This window comes from Canis lupus, chromosome 36 (genome assembly GCF_011100685.1).
Source record: "Canis lupus familiaris isolate Mischka breed German Shepherd chromosome 36, alternate assembly UU_Cfam_GSD_1.0, whole genome shotgun sequence".
NCBI lineage: Eukaryota > Metazoa > Chordata > Mammalia > Carnivora > Canidae > Canis > Canis lupus.
The window spans coordinates 18,846,498-18,864,558 of record NC_049257.1 but is presented as its reverse complement, the minus strand read 5'-3'; the positions used below and the strand labels follow the sequence as shown (position 1 = coordinate 18,864,558).

The 18,061-nt window shown below is 42.4% G+C and overlaps 1 protein-coding gene and 1 pseudogene across 2 annotated transcripts in view; both read left to right on the top strand.

Annotated features, from left to right (window-relative positions):
* The first annotated feature begins 249 nt into the window (after window positions 1-249).
* On the top strand, window positions 250-1,336 carry LOC100687451 (annotated as a pseudogene).
* A 16,360-nt stretch (window positions 1,337-17,696) lies between these two features.
* Window positions 17,697-18,061, top strand: part of GPR155 (G protein-coupled receptor 155) — a 43,430-nt gene continuing 43,065 nt past the window's right edge. For both annotated transcript variants that reach the window (XM_038584886.1, XM_038584888.1), the window contains exon 1: window positions 17,697-17,910. The gene's annotated coding sequence lies outside the window, so the exon portion shown is untranslated. The remainder of the gene's footprint in view (window positions 17,911-18,061) is intronic.

Genomic DNA, 18,061 nt, shown 5'->3' with positions numbered 1-18,061 from the left:
GGTCATTGAAAAAAGAGAATTAATATGTGAGGCTAGCTTATCTGCTCACATTTTTTAAAGATTTTATTTATTTATTCATGAGAGACACAGAGAGAGGCAGAGACATAGGCAGAGGGAGAAGCAGACTCCCTGCAGGACCCCTCCCAGGACCCCGGCATCATGCCCTGAGCAGAAGGCAGACACTCAACCACTGAGCCACCCAGGTGGTGGTCTGCTGGTCTGCTCACATTTTAAATCCAGCTCCACACAATGCTCTACCACCACTGCTGCCAGGGCTGGACTGCACTGCAGCAACTCCCGCATCCTCCCACCCCCAACTCCTACCCTCCCACCTACAACTCTGCCACCATTGAGGGCACGAACAAGTACAGCAATATAGAGAAATTTGAAGAGGGATTCAAGATCAATGCAAGCAAAAATCAGCAGAATGATGGGTTTTAGAACCAAAAGAACAACTGGATGGCAAATTGATAGACCCCAAAAGGGCCAAAGCTTTAAAAGGAAAAGAACCCCCAAAGAAGGTTTCTGTGGGTGGACTGAGCCCAGATGCTTCTGAAGAACAAATTAAAGAATATTTTGGAGCCCTTTGAAGAGAATGAAAATATTGAACTTCCCATGGATACAAAAACAAATGAAAGAAGAGGATTTTGTTTTATCACATATACAGATGAAGAGCCAGGACAGAAACTGTTAAAGAACAGATTATCAGGGGATCCCTGGGTGGCTCAGCAGTTTAGCACCTGCCTTTGGCCCAGGGTGTGATCCTGGAGTCCCGGGATCGAGTCCCACATCAGGCTCCCTGCTTGGAGCCTGCTTCTCTGCCTGTGTCTCTGCCTCTGTGTGTGTGTGTCTCTCATGAATAAATAAATAAATAAAACCTTAAAAAAAATAAAAAAGAACAGATTATCATTAAACTGGTTCTGGGGAGTGTGAAACCAAAGTTGCGCAACCCAAAGATGTGTATAGGCAGCAACAGCAACAACAAAAAGGAGGAAGAGGGGCTGCAGCTGGTGAACCAGGTGGTACTAGGGGTTGTGGACAAAGTTGGGGCCAAAACTGGAACCAAGGATTTAAAAACTACTATGATCAAGGGTATGGAAATTACAATAGTGCCTATGGTGGTGATCAAAACTATAGTGGCTATAACAGCTACGATTATAGTGGGTATAACTAGGGGAACTATGAGTATGGACACGGATATGCAGACTCTAGTAGACAACAGAGCACTTATGACAAGGTGTCTTAAGGGGGTGGCAATCACCAAAATAATTACCAGCCACAGGAGGATGTTGGAGAAAACAGTGGGAACTTCATTGCAGGCTGTGTATCACCTTGACCACATCTATCTCTGGGGGTCACACATTGCAGGCAAGCACAAGGCATACATCAGAAAACTATGTCCTGTGGAGATTGCTAAACTAACCCATCTTGCAAGATGACATTGAAGATTGGTCTTCTGTTGACCTAAGATGATTATTTTGGTTTTCTTTTTGAAAGATTTATTTATTTATTTATTCATTCATTCATGATAGACAGAGAGAGAGAGAGAGAGAGAGAGAGAGAGGCAGAGACACAGGCAGAGGGAGAAGCAAGCTCCATGCCGGGAGCCCAATGTGGGACTCGATCCCGGGACTCCAGGATTGCGCCCTGGGCCAAAGGCAGGCGCCAAACCACTAAGCCACCCAGGGATCCCGATTATTTTGTAAAAGACTTTCTAGTGTACAAGACACAACTGTATCCAACTGTATATAACCACCAGTTAGTTTTCTTTGTTTTTACTTTGTCTTTTGCTGTGTTAAGACTTGATGTAGATGTGTGTTTATAAAAATTTCATTTGTATAAACATACTATTTATTTGTATAACATGATTTCATGTTAAACCTCAAATAAATGCTTCTTTATGTGGAAAAATATATATATGAGGCTATCTATATTGATTTGCACAGAATTCCCACATAGAATAAAAGGCTAAGGGAAATAAATTAAGGAGTATGGGAAGTGAGGAGTTTGAGCCCACTCACAAGAAAAGACATGTAAAACAAGGTTAAAGGTTAAAGAGGCATTGATTTTTATGGCAGCCCGGGTGGCTCAGTGGTTTAGCGCCGCCTTCAGCCCAGGGTGTCATTCTGGAGACCTGGGATCGAGTCCTATGAGTCCCATGTCGGGCTCCCTGCATGGAGCCTGTTTCTCCCTCTGCCTGTCTCTGCCTCTCTCTCTCTCTCTCTCTCTCTCTCTCTGCCTCTCATGAATAAATTAAATCTTTAAAAAAGAAAAAGAGAGACATTGATTTAAATCCTTAGCCTAATCATAGTCCAAAAGATGATATCATCCTAAAAACAGAGATGTAGGGCAACAAGTATTTAAAACCTATAAAGTGAAAAATAAATAAATAAATAAATAAATAAATAAATAAATAATAAAAAACCTATAAAGCGCTCACTACAAAAGGCACAATCAGGGTCCATAAAACAGTGTGCAAAACTATAAGTATGGTGAAAAGAAAAAAATCTGCAAAAATAAGATAAATTAATGAGAATTTTTTGGCTATATCTTGGAATGGAAAAGGGGTCAGATTAAGAACTAAAGGGCAGCCCGGGTGGCTCAGCGGTTTGCCGCCGCCTTCAGCCCAGGGCGTGATCCTGGAGACCCGGGATCAAGTCCCACGTCAGGCTCCCTGCATGGAGACTGCTTCTCCCTCTGCCTGTGTCTCTGCCTCTCTCTGTGTCTCTCTCATGAATAAATAAATAAAATCTATTAAAAAAAAAAAGAGGGATCCCTGGGTGGCGCAGCGGTTTGGCGCCTGCCTTTGGCCCAGGGCGCGATCCTGGAGACCCGGGATCGAATCCCACATCGGGCTCCTGGTGCGTGGAGCCTGCTTCTCCCTCTGCCTGTGTCTCTGCCTCTCTCTCTTTCTCTCTGTGTGACTATCATAAATAAATAAAAATTAAAAAAAAAAAAAAATTTAAAAAAAAAAAGATTAAGAACTAAAGGCACAAGGGGAAAGGTAATGGAAACTCTCATTAGAAAGGGCAGGACTACATAAAAAACAAAAAAGAAAAGAAAGGGCAGGACTGAGATGCCTGGGTGGCTTCAGCAGTTTGGCACCTGCCTGGAGACCCGGGATCGAGTCCCACATCCAGCTCCCTGCATGGAGCCTGCTTCTCCCTCTGCCTGTGTCTCTGCCTCTCTCTCTTTCTGTGTGTCTCTCATAAATAAATAAATAAATAAATAAATAAATAAATAAATAAATAAATAAATAAATAAGGAAAAGGCAGGTCTGATCAAGCCATCCCACTTCTTCATATTTTCATATTTTTCATACATACCAGGACACATTCTGTCAATAGAACATGTAGTCATTGATGTATTAACTCCTATAAGCTCCTATAGAGTAAACAAGGCAAACAGATGGGAACAACTAGAAGAAAAAGGCTCAGGTACAGTTCACACCAAATCACTGAATCTTCATATTTCAGTAATGTAAAGGTAAATAAAACACCACTGGGTTCCCAGTCCAACTTGTAAGAAGCTGAAAGTTGGGGCATCTGGGTGGCTCCGTTGGTTAAGTGTCTGCCTTGGGCTCAGGTCATCATCTCAGGATTCTGGGATCAAGCCCTGCATCAGGCTCCCTTCAATGGAGAGCCTGCTTCTCTCTCTCCCTCTGCTCCTCCCCTTTCTTTGTACACCCTCTGTTCTCTCAAATAAATAAATAAAATCTAAAAAAAAAAAAAAAAAGCTGAAAGTTGTCACTCCAAGTTAATAACAAATAAAAAAATGAACAAACTGAAAAATCAGATCCAAAAGAGAAGTGAAGTCATAGGGCAAACTGTTGCTCCTTAAAACTGGAGGGACCAACAGCAAATACAGAGAACCACAACTTCCCAGAGCAACAAACTCTGCAGAAACCAATACCAGGGTGGGGAAACCTGAACTGTAATTTATGAATTGCGGGGTACTCAATGTGGATAACTCTGAGAGTTAAAAACTCCAGGGCAACCCAGTCACTGGAGGCTCCCACACACTTGTGAATTTTAACTCTTGGATCTCTATTATATTCTCACAGTGAATATCACAGAAAAATCCACACCTCTCCTTCTCCACCATGTTTTTGGCAGGGGAAAGGGAAAAGGAACCACTTAAAAATACACCAGAGCATTCTGTTCTTAACAAGGTCTGTCTTTAGAAGGTTACTATTTAATCACAGCATCACCTGCTAGGGTTTTAGCAGAGCCTACCTAACTAGCCTGGGGGAAGGGAAAGTCCCACGTCCAGCCCCCTCTAACCATCCTGTCTCACTTAAGGTATGGAGGGAGGAGGACTGGGCAGCACATTTGAGGTTCACAGTCCAAAGGCACAGGTACACTAAAAGACTGAATCCAGATCATAAGATTATAAAATACTTCCCTTCTCCTCCACCCTACCATCACAGTACTAGAGGCCTACTCACAGCAGGTCCTTTTACCTTGTACATCATGCCCAGCTACCAAGAAAAAATTACAAGGTACACTAAAAAGCAAAAAACATAGGTGGAAGAGACACAGAGAGCCTCAGAACCAGACTCAGATACAGAATGGATGTTGGAATTATCAGATCAGGAATTTAAAATAGCTATCATTAATATGCTAAGAGCTCTGATAAGTAGACAGCATGCAAGAACAGATGGGCAATGTAAGCAGAGAGATGGAAATTCTAGGAAAGCACCAAAAAGAAATGCCAGAGATTAAAAAAAAAACAACCCTGAACAGGGTTTTGTAACAAAAATGAACAATGCCTTTGTTGGACTTATTAGTAGACTGGACACAGCTGAAACGAGAATCTCTAAGTTTAAAGATACTTTAATAGAAACCTCCAAAACTGAAAAGCAAAGAGAAAATAAGACTGAAAAAATAAAAAGAACAAAATATCCAAGAACTGGGCACAAAAGATGTAACATATGCATAATGCGAATACCAGAAGAAATAAACAGAAGAAATATCTGAAACCATAATGATCAAGAATTTGCCCCCAAATTAATATCAGACACTAAATCATATATCCAGGATGCTCAGAGATTACCAAACAGGATAAATCCCCCCAAAAAAACTACACCTAGTCATATCATTTTTAAACTACAGAAAATAAGCCAGAGGATAAAAATATATTACCTACAGAGGAGCAAAGATGAGGAGGACATGTGACTTCTCAGAAACCATGAAAGTAAGAATAAAGTGGAGTGAAATGTTGAGTGTTGACAGAAAAACCCACCAACCTAAAATTCTGTAGCTTACAAAATTATCTTTAAAAAATGAAGAAGAAATACTTTCTCAGACAGACAAAAACTAAGGGAATTCATTGCCAGTAGACCTGCCTTGCAAGAAAATTTAAGAGGCTCTTGAGAGAGAGGGAAAATGATACATACCAGATACTTGTATCTATACAAAGAAAGGAAGAGCACTGGAAAAGTGAAGGCAAAATAAAACTTTTCATTTTTCTTTTTCTGATCCAACAGATAACAGTTTGTTCACAATAATAACAACACTAGAGGGGCACTTAAGTGGCTCAGTTGGTTAAGCATCTGCCTTCACCTCAGGTCATGATCTCAGGGTCCCGGGATCAAGCTCCATGTCAGGCTCCCTGCTCAGCAAGGAGTCTGCTTCTCCTCTGCCTCTCCCCACTGTTCATGCATGCTCTTTCCCTCAAATAAGTAAATAAAATCTTTTAAAATAATAACAACAATAACACTGGATTCAACTATATATGCTTACATATGTATATATGTATAATTCTATATAAATAAAATTAATGGTAAGAATGATATAAGGGACAGGAGGGAAAATCAGGCTTATTTTGTTATGATAAAGCATTGTACTACCCATGAAGAAATATAGTATGAAAGTGGACTTGGATTAGATGTAAATGTATACTATAATTTCTAATGCAAACACTGAAAAATGAAGCAAAATAGACGTATACCTGATATGCTAAGAAGGAGTGAAAATGGAATCATAAAACAATCAATTAAAGCCACAAAAGGCAGAAAAGGGATCACAAATAGAAAATAATAACAAATGTGGTAGCTATTAATCTAACTATATCAATAATCATTTTGAATGTCAACAGTCTGAATGCACCAATTAAAACAGAGATTGGGCAGCCCTGGTGGCGAAGCAGTTTAGCGCCGCCTGCAGCCCAGGGCATGATCCTGGAGACCCGAGATCGAGTCTCACATCGGGCTCCCTGCATGGAGCCTGCTTCTCCCTCTGCCCGTGTCTCTGCCTCTCTTTCTCTCGGTGTGTCTCTATGAATGAATAAATAAAATCTTAAAAAAAAAAAAAAACACAGAGATTGTCAGAGTGGATCAAAAAAAAAAAAACCATGACCCAGGAGAGAGGAGTGATGGCAGCAAAATGGCAGTAGAGGAATTTCGTTTCCTCCCAAAAGCACCAATCTGAACAGCTATGCATGTATGAAAACACTTTCTCAAGAGTCAAAGATTCCAGGTGATAGAACACAGAATCTGGGTGAAGCACAGAGGTAGGAAAAGATGCAGAGGATGATAGAAAATAAATTCACATTGTTCCTATCACCCATCCTCTAAGCCTGGATAGCTTAGGCCAAGAGAGAGACTTCCCCATATCAGAAGATAAGTAAAGTGACTACACAGTTTCACTGTGGACCCCAGAGCTAACCAGTCCCAGTCAATCCTGCAGCCTTAGGTGGCTCTCTACAGTCTCTGTCCTACAAACCCAAGTCTCCAGATCACCCCAGTACCTTTAGGCTTCCAAGGCCCAGGGCTCCTGAAAGGATCCTGAGAACCCAGATTCTTGGCACAACCCAGCACTAGTCACCACCCATGGCCCTGGGTAGTTCCTAATAGTTTCCACAAACCCAGGCTCCAGGTGGGTACCCACAAACCCAGGGTCCTGGCTGGGCCCAGTACAAGGCTGACTACCATAGACCCAGGCTTTCTGCCCATTCCAGCACCAGGCCAGCCCCGGTGACTCCAGGCCCCATACTAACCCCCAGTGTCATGCTGGCCCCAATGGATCTAGACTCCAGACAAGGTGCCACAGACCCAGGCTCCTAGCATACCCCATCACCAGGCCAGCTTCCATGGTCCTACCCTTAACACTGGCTCCCAAGACCCAGGCTCATGCTCCATACTAGCACCAGTCTGGGCCTGCAGACCTAACCTCTAGGCTGGCCCCCAAGGCCCCAGGTAATAGGATGACTCCTCCAACCCTAGTGCCAGGCTGGCCCCAGTGGTCACAGCCTCCAGGCTGGCTCCATGGAATCAGAAGGACTTTGGGTTTCAGATCTCCAGAAATATAAGATAGTAAGCCACTGTTTTAAGCCACTAAATGTGTGGTGATTTGTTACAGCAACAATAGAAACTAATATAACATGCATATTTCCCTGGTAGTGCAGGACCCAAAAAGCCCACCAATCTGAATTTCCTCTCAAGAGGAACATCACCTAGGGAGCCTCAGTGAATGCCTCTCTACTAGAGCTGGAGAATTTCTGAGGAGGGAGAAGGTTCACTCACACTATGCCTCATCTGGGTCATGAGCACATCCTGACTTCTGGCAAGGATGGAGAGAGCTACTGAGGATGTCCCAAATGGTATGACAGTACCACTACTAAGTGATCTGGTCTGTATGCCCAAGACAGAACTGTAAACTCTAAGCAACTACAATATTTTGTGGGGCTTACAGAGAAACTGTAACTCAAGGGTGGGTCAGGTTGCAGTTTACCAGCAGAGAGGGAACATCAGAAGTGGTAATAACTAACCTGGGACTGTGGAGAAAGTGAAAATAAACTCCAGGCATGCAATTCTTGAACTTAAGCTAAGTAGGCAAGTAGACTTCTGTAGGGACTTTGGTGACAGATGAGATATATGTGGCCTACGAGCTCCCCAGGCACAAACCCTGCTTCTGTTTAGAGTGCTAATAAATGGGGGCTTCATGGCATGGCACAGATGAGAGCCCTCAGGCAGTGATTGTAGGAGAGAAGAGTATTTGGGGGGAATCCCACATGGCAAGGCCTCAGATTTGGGGGCTATCCAGGCAGAGAGAATTTGAAAATGGCAGAATTTCAAGAAGGTCAGGCTGTGCCTTTTTATTGAAAAGGCAGAGTTGAGGGGTGGTACACAATATAGTGAGAAAGGAAAAAGCCATCTGCCTAGCCAGCTAAGGCAACTGAACCTATCCTTTAGGTTCTCCCTCCCATGCACAGGTCCATCCTAACCTGGGCAAGGTTACAGTGACAACAATAACACTTCTTAGAGTGGATGGAAGGGAAAGCTGATACTGGTGAGAAGTGGAATCATCCCTCAGGCCCACCTAACTATCCGATTCACTTGGTGAGAGGAAAACAGGTTCTCATTAAAGGTGGTCCTTTTCAGCCTGGGCTAGCCTAACACGCAGGTCATACCTCTGAAAACATTACACTTGACACTTGAACAACAGGGGTTTTAGGGGCACCAACCCTTCACACAGTTGAAAATCTTGTTTAACTTCTGACTCCCTCAAAATATAACTATTAGTAGCCTACTGCTGACTAGAAGCCTTAATGATAATATAAGCAGTCAATAATGCATACTTCATAGGTTACATGTATTGTAAGCTGTATTCTTATAATAAAGTAAGCTAGAGAAAAGAACATGTTATTAAGAAAATCATAAGATACATTTACAGTATTAATCAAAAAATTTATCAAAAAAAATCTGCATGTAAGTGGACCCCCATAGTTCAAATCCATGTTCCTTAAGGGTCAACGATATTTTATATCAATAGAAATGCCTCCTTTGCTGGGATGATTGCTAATGAAACCCTTTGAGAACATGGAAGTATCCAAAAGGTTTGGATTTGCCAGTGTAAGTAATAGTCTCCAATGGGTAATAGTTGGAATGTTATGGGTAGAAGCTTATTCTCATCAGCTTGAAATGCTATTAAGGATCCTATATGAAGGCCCAATGATTTTCATTAGATAGAGCAGAGTATACAAACGAGCCAAATCAATCACAGGTGGGCACAACTGGGTGTCTGATCCAATCCTGGAGCAGGCAAAAGAGAGTAGATAATAGATAGAGGACTGCAAGGGGATCCCTGGGTGGCGCAGCGGTTTGGCGCCTGCCTTTGGCCCAGGGCGCGATCCTGGAGACCCGGGATCGAATCCCACGTCGGGCTCCCGGTGCATGGAGCCTGCTTCTCCCTCTGCCTGTGTCTCTGCCTCTCTCTCTCTCTCTCTCTCTGTATGACTATCATAAATAAAATAAAAAAAGAGAAGAAAAAAAAAAAAAAGAGGACTGCAAGAGTCAGAGCCCAAATTCCAACAACCAGTTCTGAAGTTGAACCAAGGGCCTGAGGAAGTAGGTAGGTACAGGAGGCCAGAGCAGGGTTCAGATGTGGAACACCTTCTAGGAATGTAATCACAAGATTACTTTCTTCTAAATCGTTGGTTTTTTGATATAGCTGGCATGGAACTATAAAGTGACTTTTGCTCAAGGACTTCCTAAAGGCCCTGCCAGACATTTGACAAACAGATGATAAGTATATCCCTTCTAGACATTTGACAAACATGTGATAAGCATATCCACAGTATGATTAGTGGCCATTAGCTCACACGTTCTGCATTTGCTTACTCCTCTCAAACTGTAAGGCCTCATCTCTTCTCTATCTCTAGGAGAAATACACGTTGACCCTAAGATCATTTATATTTCCACGAGCTGATAGTGCTTTGCTATCTACAGATTTTGATCTCTTTGTACATTCCTATCTCATTTTATTCTCCCTTGGGAGTTTTTTTTTTTAATATTTTATTTATTCATTCATGAGAGAAAGGCAGAGACACAGGCAGAGGGAGAAGCAGGCTCCATGCAGGGAGCCTGACATGGGACTTGATCCCGGGTCCCCAGGATCACATCCTGGGCCAAAGGTGGCGCTAAACTGCTGAGCCATCCAAGCTGCCCTCCCTTGAGAGTTTTTTTTATCTAGATTCTACAGCAGGAGCTACAGAAGTAGTTTTCTCTGATTTGGGCAGGAACTTTCTACACTTTGAATCTAGAGTGGGGCTTTAATAATATATGAGAATTTGAAAAATGGTCCAAAGGGAGCACTAGGGTGGCTCAGTGGATTAAGCATCTGACTTTGGGTCAGGTCATGATTGCAGGGTCCTGGGATCTGCCTGGTATTGGCCTTGTGTCAGCCTTGCATCAGTCCCACATGGGCCCATGTGGCTCTAAACTCAACAGCAAGTCTGCTTCTCCCTCCCTCTGCCCCTCTCCCAACTCCTGCATGCACATACTGTCAAATAAATCAATAAAATCTTAAAAAAAAAAAAGAATGACATAAAGAATAACAACTTTAAAAGACTTTTAACTTTTAGAAGAAAATAACCTTGATGCAAGGGAGAATTTTTTAAATAAGACCCCAAACATACAAACTATAAAGTAAAAAGATTAGTAAAAAGCCATATTTAAGAAAATAACATCTCTACAGAAAAATAAGAGAAATTATGATTGTTTCTCAAAAACCAAATTTTCAGAGACTGTGAAATGACTGCACCAGGGTGGCTACAAAATCCACAACACAGTAAATGTACTGGCTTTGTTACTGAGTGTGCTATGAAATTACTTTATCCATTTTCACCAGCAACTTTTTGACTGGGATTTGATAATGGCACTATAGTGAAGAAATGGTGTGTATACACAAGACACAATGATAGTGGTCAGTTTTGCTTTGTTTTGCTTTTCTCTACAAAGGACAAACCAAAAAATAGGTTTCACGTGAGGAACAACGTTCTGATAGGAAAACAGCTATCGAAATGGCTTTCTGAAGAAAATTGCCAGATTTACTGTGCTCTTTTTCTTATCATGAGAACATACTCCCCCCTGCCCCCATAGAGCATTGAGGCTCTAGAAAAATCTTCTGCTCTCCTCTAAGACAAATATTCTTGCCTGCTCTTGAAACAGATGTGTAACTTCTAGTTTATTCCCTAAATGAGTAGCTCTTAAATAGTGATTTGCATGAGAATCATCTGCAGAGGGGATCCCTGGGTGGCTCAGCGGTTTAGCGCCTGCCTTTGGCCCAGGGCGCAATCCTGGAGTCCCAGGATGAGTCCCACGTCAGGCTCCCGGCATGATGGAGCCTGCTTCTCCCTCTTCCTGTCTCTGCCCCTCTCTCTATGTATATCATAAATAAGTAAATCTTTTTTTTTTTTTTTTTTTTTTTTTAAAGAATCATCTGCAGAATCTAGAAAAAAAGTTCACATCTTGGACCCAATCCCAGGGACGTTGATTTAGTGGGTTTGGCTGCGGCCCTGGCATCTACATTTTTAAAATTTATATTCCCCAAGTGATTCTGGTATGAAGCCCTGATTGAAAACAACTCCTACAGACCTTTGGACTCCTATGATTAAGCATTTTGTTTTTTACCACTCTGTACCTCAGTCCTTATGACTGATCCCCGCCCTTATGTTTTTCACCTATTTGCTCACTTGACTCTCCCATGTCCTCGATCAGTAACCCAATACTTATATGTAAATCAGATTAACAAATAATGTGTACAGCAAGCAGGCAGCCTGTTAGCACCAACTTGCTGGCTTATAATAATGAAATGGAAAGACTGAGAAGATGAGAAAATGCTAAGAGAAAGAATGACAGAGTGCTTGAAAGCATATGAAGAAGAGAGACCTAAAAGAGGAGACAATGAAACAGCGCTTGTCAGATGGGAAGAAGTGTCTAAAATCTAGCCCTCCTCCCTTTATCTTTTTGTAGAATATCATTTATAGCATAATCTCTGCACCAGCTGTCTCCTTCCCAACAGCTTCCCTGTTGGTTGTCTAATCTCAGTGGAACTGATACAAAATTTCTCTTATTTCTCTTTCTGGGAGCAAAGAAGACAAACTCCTCTTTCTCAGATTACTTTGTAATTACTTCCACTAATGCACTGCATTTTTTGAAATGTCTAGCTATGCCCCTGAAAGTTTTTTTCCTCCAACCTCTCTCACCGGCTAAACTCCTTGAAGCGTAAATCACCTTCCTTTCCTGCTTACCACCTTCTCAAGTTAGCACAGGAATTTTAGACATATCATACTCTAATTTTTGACACACATGATTGGATAAGCAAGATTACAGTGTTGAAAAGAGATATTCAGGGAGATGTTTCTTCATTGGGATCACTGGTTATGGTTCCAAGATGTCTAAAAACTGTTTCAATTGCCCTCAAGGATAATCTTCTTTTGCCTCTAAAATATACAACTCCATTCACTAGGGCAAACATTGGGCTTGAATTCTTGATACTTATTCTTGGTTTGACAAAGACCTTTATGTCTATTAAAAAAAAAAAAAAAAGGCCTTAACTAGCTATGGGCAACACATGAAAGAAATTTCTAAGAACCTTCTAAGAATTTTATCAAATTTTAACATTACTATGAACATCTTGTCTCCAAAATATTTGAGTATAATAAATCCATGTGAGTGGGTTTGAGTTAGGCCATTAAAATGAATAAGTCAGACTTAAGGATATAGGTAACCATCCTACTAGCTATAGAAGCCTAGGTTGCAAGTAAGGCTGTATGGAAAAGCCTACTATATCAACTTTAATCTCTAAGAAAAATCATCTCCAACTTTAGTGTCTAGGCCTCTTTCCAACTTGGTTCTTAAATAAGTTTTGGAATTCTGGGGACATATAAATATTTGTAGAATTAACTACTGGGACACTATTTATCCTACTTAGTCTATATCACAACCAAAGATGATACTCCCATGAGTGATTGTGTTTCAATCATTGTCAATCAATCATGATCTAGTTCCTCTGTTGCCACACAGAGACTTGAGTTCTTATCCTTCTTCTCTGTCAGTTATTTTGGTTAATAGTTGAAAGAAGTAGAATAAGAGTAGGTATTTCCCTTCTAAGCGATTCTCTAAATACAGAAACTTCACAAACTTGCTTAGCCGGCATTCCAAGAGTTAGTAGGTCAACATATATTTATCAAGTGTCTACTATGTGCCAAGCACTGAGGATTCTATGGAAATTAACACAGATAGAACACCTGCCCATCCAAAGAGGGAAGGAGGCTAGAACTCCTGGTGTACATATTCTACTGGAAGAATGCTTCTGTGGTCTGTGCTTACTTGTTTGCTGAGGATGTGTTAGACTTCTTTTGAGCTATTTACTCAAAAAATTCTACTCATACATTACCTAGAGTAATAATTTCTTACTGCAAAGTCAAATCTAAATCTGCAGTTTTCTCCACTTCCTCTTTATATATATATAAAAAAATTTATATATAACATCTTACATATATAATATATATAAATATATATACAACATTGGTTAGTTTTATAGGTTTTCATCATAGAGATTACTTAAATTACAGAATCCTTACACATTTATGACTCTTTCTTTAATAACAGACTATAAAATAAATTTTGTCTGTGAGCACATTTTTAAGTGAGCAAACCAGCAGTAAAACCAGGAGTATTTTTTTGTTTTTCATTTTCATGTTTCTGATCTCCAACTCTTTTCCAAAAAAAAAAAAAAAAAAGTAGTCAACACAAAACCACAGATATAAAGAAGCTAAGTCCTGAAACAAATTGGATGGGCCCCCAATGCCATCATACTTCTATTATGTGACTTCTGTACCCTATCTTACCTAAGTCATTTAACTTTCAGTTTCATAATCTAATAATTCTGGTTTCATTGTTCTTCTTAACTTCTTAAATGCTTGCCCAGAAAAGCCTCTGCCTATTTAAGCACATTTGAGCCTTACCCAACATTAATAAGTTCAATAACAAGGTGAGATGTTTAGATTCCACTTTTCCTCACTGCTTTTGTAAAAATACACACACATATATATATACAATACATATATACACATATATATTGCATTTACCAGTTCATTATAAAGGAATATGATAAAGGATACAGATGGAACAGATGTAGATGAGGTGTGTGGGAAAGGGCGCTGAGCTTCCATGCCCTCTCCGGGAATGCCAGTCTTGTAGCACCTCCACGTGTTCACCAACCTGGAATCTCTGTAAGAATATTTTAAGAGTAGATTGAAAAGGGGGTAGTAATTATGTATTTTAAAAAAATACAAACAGGGCAGCCCGTGTGGCTCAGGAGTTTAGCGTCGCCTTCAGCTCAGTGCATGATCCTGGAGACCCAGGATCCAGTCCCACGCTGGGCTCCCTGCATGAAGCCTGCTTCTCCCTCTGCCTGTGTCTCTGCCTCTCTCTCTCTGTCTCTAATGAATAAATAAATAAAATCTTAAAAAAACAACAACCATAAGCAGACATCCATGCATATGTGTATATATTTTTTATATGTGTATATTAAAAGGTAAGTTTCAGGGTTTTATCTTGACAGACCAGAAATTAAATTATTTAATTATAGCATTTAAAGTAACCAAACACCTCCCCACAAGAATAATTTGGGAGAATATTTAAATAAGGCTATAAACCTGGGCCAAGTTAAATGCTGGAAAAAATAAGAAATACGGCTACTCTAAAAAAGCTATGCCACAGTTGCTTATATCAGTTAGTTCCAATTGAATAAAAAGTAAGTTTTAACAGCCTGATAGCTTGTAGGCAATTCTGTTTTAGTCAATCATTCAAAAACCATTTACAGGGGCCCCTGGGTGGCTCACCGGTTGAGCATCTGCCTTCAGTTCAGGTCTTGATCCTGGGCTCCTGGGATGGAGTCCCTCATCAGGCTCCCTACAGGGAGCCTGCTTCTCCCTCTGCCTATGTCTCTGCCTCTCTGTATAAAATCTTAAAACACACACACACACACACACACACATTTATGGAACACCTAAGAATACAAAGATTAACTTTGTAAAGAATTAGCCTTAACCTTGTATAAATTCATATATTACATGGTTATCAATGCTCTTAAATTGTTCTATTTTACGGATGGATTTTATATACCTACATAGTTTAATATACAGTAGTGACTTTTAAATTTTAGAAAAATACTATATTATTCACCATTTGCACATAACCAAAATATATACTTTATGACTTATTTCATGCTTTTTCTTGATAACATTAATGTATTTTTTATAGAAATTCTGAGAACTATTCTACAAAGAAAAAAATCATGTGTATTTTTACCACTCAGATATACTCTTGGCATTTTCTTTTCTTTTTAAAGATTTTATTATAATGGAGAGGATGATGACAACTCCTTCAAGAAGATAGATTGAGGGATGCCTGGGTGGCTCAGTGGTTGAGCGTCTCTGCCTCTGGCTCAGAGTCTGATCCTGGAGTCCTGGGATTGAGTCCCACATCAGGCTCCCTGCATGGAGCTTGCTTCTCCCTCTGCCTGTGTCTCTGCTTCTCTCTCTCTGTCTCTCATGAATAATAAATAGAAAAAGAAAGAAAGAAAGAAAGAAAGAAAGAAAGAAAGAAAGAAAGAAAGAAAGAAAGAAAGAAAGAAAGAAAGAAAGAAAGAAAGAAAGAAAGAAAGAACTAGATAATTTGTTAGGGCTTTAGATTTTAGACCTATAATCAAATTATTTTCTTGTAGCTACTTCTCTCATTTGAAATATTTCTTCATCTTCAGATAATAGAATGGTAGAAAATAATGGAACTTTAGAACTAGGAAGGCTGTTAGAGGCTGTCTGACTCAATTCCTCTTCCTTATTGTAATGGAGTAAGGACTTCTGTTCACTGTCTTATCCCTCTTCTTTGGCCCTATAAGTAATCCAGTCCCATCAGCACTTCCTTTGTAATGTCTCTCAGGCTGTTCCTACTTTTTTCATTATCATCGCTCCAAAGTACATGTTTTCATTTCCTAGTGTGTAGGTTCTTTCCAAAGTCATCTGCTTTTCTTGCCTTCAGTCTCTTTCTCAACTAATCCTGGGAAAGCTTCCAGGTTACATATACAAAAACAATGTGATCATTATGACACATTCCCGTCAAAACATATTTAATGGTTTTACTGTGGTCAGAGGATAAGGCAAGACCCAAACTCTAAGCCTAACCTAAAGAACCTCTTAGGGATGCCTGGGTGGCTCAGCCGTTGAGCATCTGCCTTTGGCCCAGGGTGTGATCCCAGGGTTCTGGGATTGACTCCCATGTTGGGCTCCCTGCAGGGAGCCTGCTTCTCCCTCTGCCTGTGTCTCTGCTTCTCTCTCTCTCTTTCTGTGTGTGTCTCTCATGAATAGATAAATAAAATATTAAAAAAAAAAATAAAGAACCTCTTAGAGGCTGGCTTTAACTTCCCTTTCCAGGTATATCTTCAAGTATTCTCCTAAAAATCAAAACGCCATATTTACCTAGTTGAATCTTTATACTTTCTAAACAAATATCCTTTTAGCCTTGAGATAATATATTCAGAAGATTAAAAAAAAATAGCCAGGTTCAAGGGGAAAAAAAGAAGGCAGTTAAGAGTGAAGATGGAGAACAAAGGTGAAGCGAGAACAGGAAGAGAATGTATGGCTTTTCTATGGTTTCTTTCTGCTCATTTTTCTCCTTAGTTTTCAGAACCTTTAACGAATCCTTAGCTTACTGTGACTTTTCAAATCATACATTTTTGTATCTTTACACAAAGACTACTAAGATGATGGGAAGGCATCTAAAGTTGCCAGACCAAAAAAAAAACAAAACAAAACAGTTAAATGCAAGGCAAAATCAAGGCTTTACAAAGGACAGGTGCCTGTCATATTCAGTGGAATATCATATATATATATAAAGATTTTATGTATTTATTCATGAGAGACACACACAGACAGAGTCAGAGACACAGGCAGAGGGAGAAGCAGGCTCCACGCAGGGAGGCCCAGGCGGGACTTGACCCCGGGTCTCCAGGGTCACGCCCTGGGGCTGAAGGCAGGCGCTCAACCTTGAGCCACCGGGACTGCCCCGGAATATCCTAAACATCTTAGACTTGAAGAGAATGTTGACTCCAAAAGATTAATACAAATACAGGGTTTCTTCGAGTTTCAAAATGGAGCTCTGCACGCGCGACGCCTTCATTGCAAGCTCAGCAAGTTTCCCAGCCACCGAAGGGGTTTCTTCCCAGCACCCGGGGGATGGACACGTGGTCTCCCCCACAGCGGGGCCGCAGGTGTCCCTCTCCATGTGGGCGCACGTTCTATCCAGATCCAGCCCAGGCCCCGGCTTGGGAAGGTCAAGGGCACACACAGGCCTCGGCGAACGGGGAAAGCAGGATTCTGACCCGGATCTGATTTTTAAACTCTTTGCTATAAAATGACTAGTCACACCGACGTATGAACTAGCGGATCACAAGACGCTGGGCGTCAGGCTGAAAAAAAACCAGAGGCTTCCAATTCCGTCTGAATTTACGGCGAGGAAGACGAGCCTAGCAGGGTCCCCGCGGCAGCCGCCATGTTGGGAGCGCCGGCGGCCGGAAGTGTCGGCGGCGAGCGCTGGGAGGCGGCGGCGCGGGGGCGGAGCCGGGGATCTGTGTTCCCCCCACACCCTCGAGCCCCTCCTCTCCTCCCGCCCCCGCCCCCCCCACACATCCCGGCTGCCGGGGGCGGAGCCTCAGGGCGGGACCGGGGACCCTGCGGCTCCGAGCCCCGCGGCAGGGGCGGGGCCTCGCGGCGGGGGCGGGGCCTGGAGGCGGGACCCGCGCTGCGAGGCTCGGAGGTGCCCTGGCGGCGCGGCTTGCGGCCTGGGGCGGGGGCGGGGCCCGATGGAGGGGCGGGGCCTGGTGGAGGGGCGGGGCCTAGGGCGGGGCGGGGCCGCGCGGCGGGCGCGGGGAGGAGCTGACCCGGTCCCCGCGCTCCTGCACCTCGCTTTCTCGGAACGTGACAGAGCTGCTGTAGCCGGCCGCCAGCAGCCCGCAGCTCTCGGAGGAGAGAGCTGGGGTGGGAGATGACGGTGATTTCCTCCCTGCTCGGCCCATCACGAGCATCGACTCCCTTCTTGCGGCCTCGGGGCTGCAGACGTAGCAGGTGAGATGGGGCCCCGGGGGCGCCCCCGCCCCGCCCCGCCCCGCCCCGCTCGGCCTGGCGTACCCTGGATGCCCCCATCCTCGCCCCGCGGGCCTGGGCCGGGGTGGAGGGGCAGTGCCCCGCCCTTAGCACCCCGGCGTGCAGCCCGCGG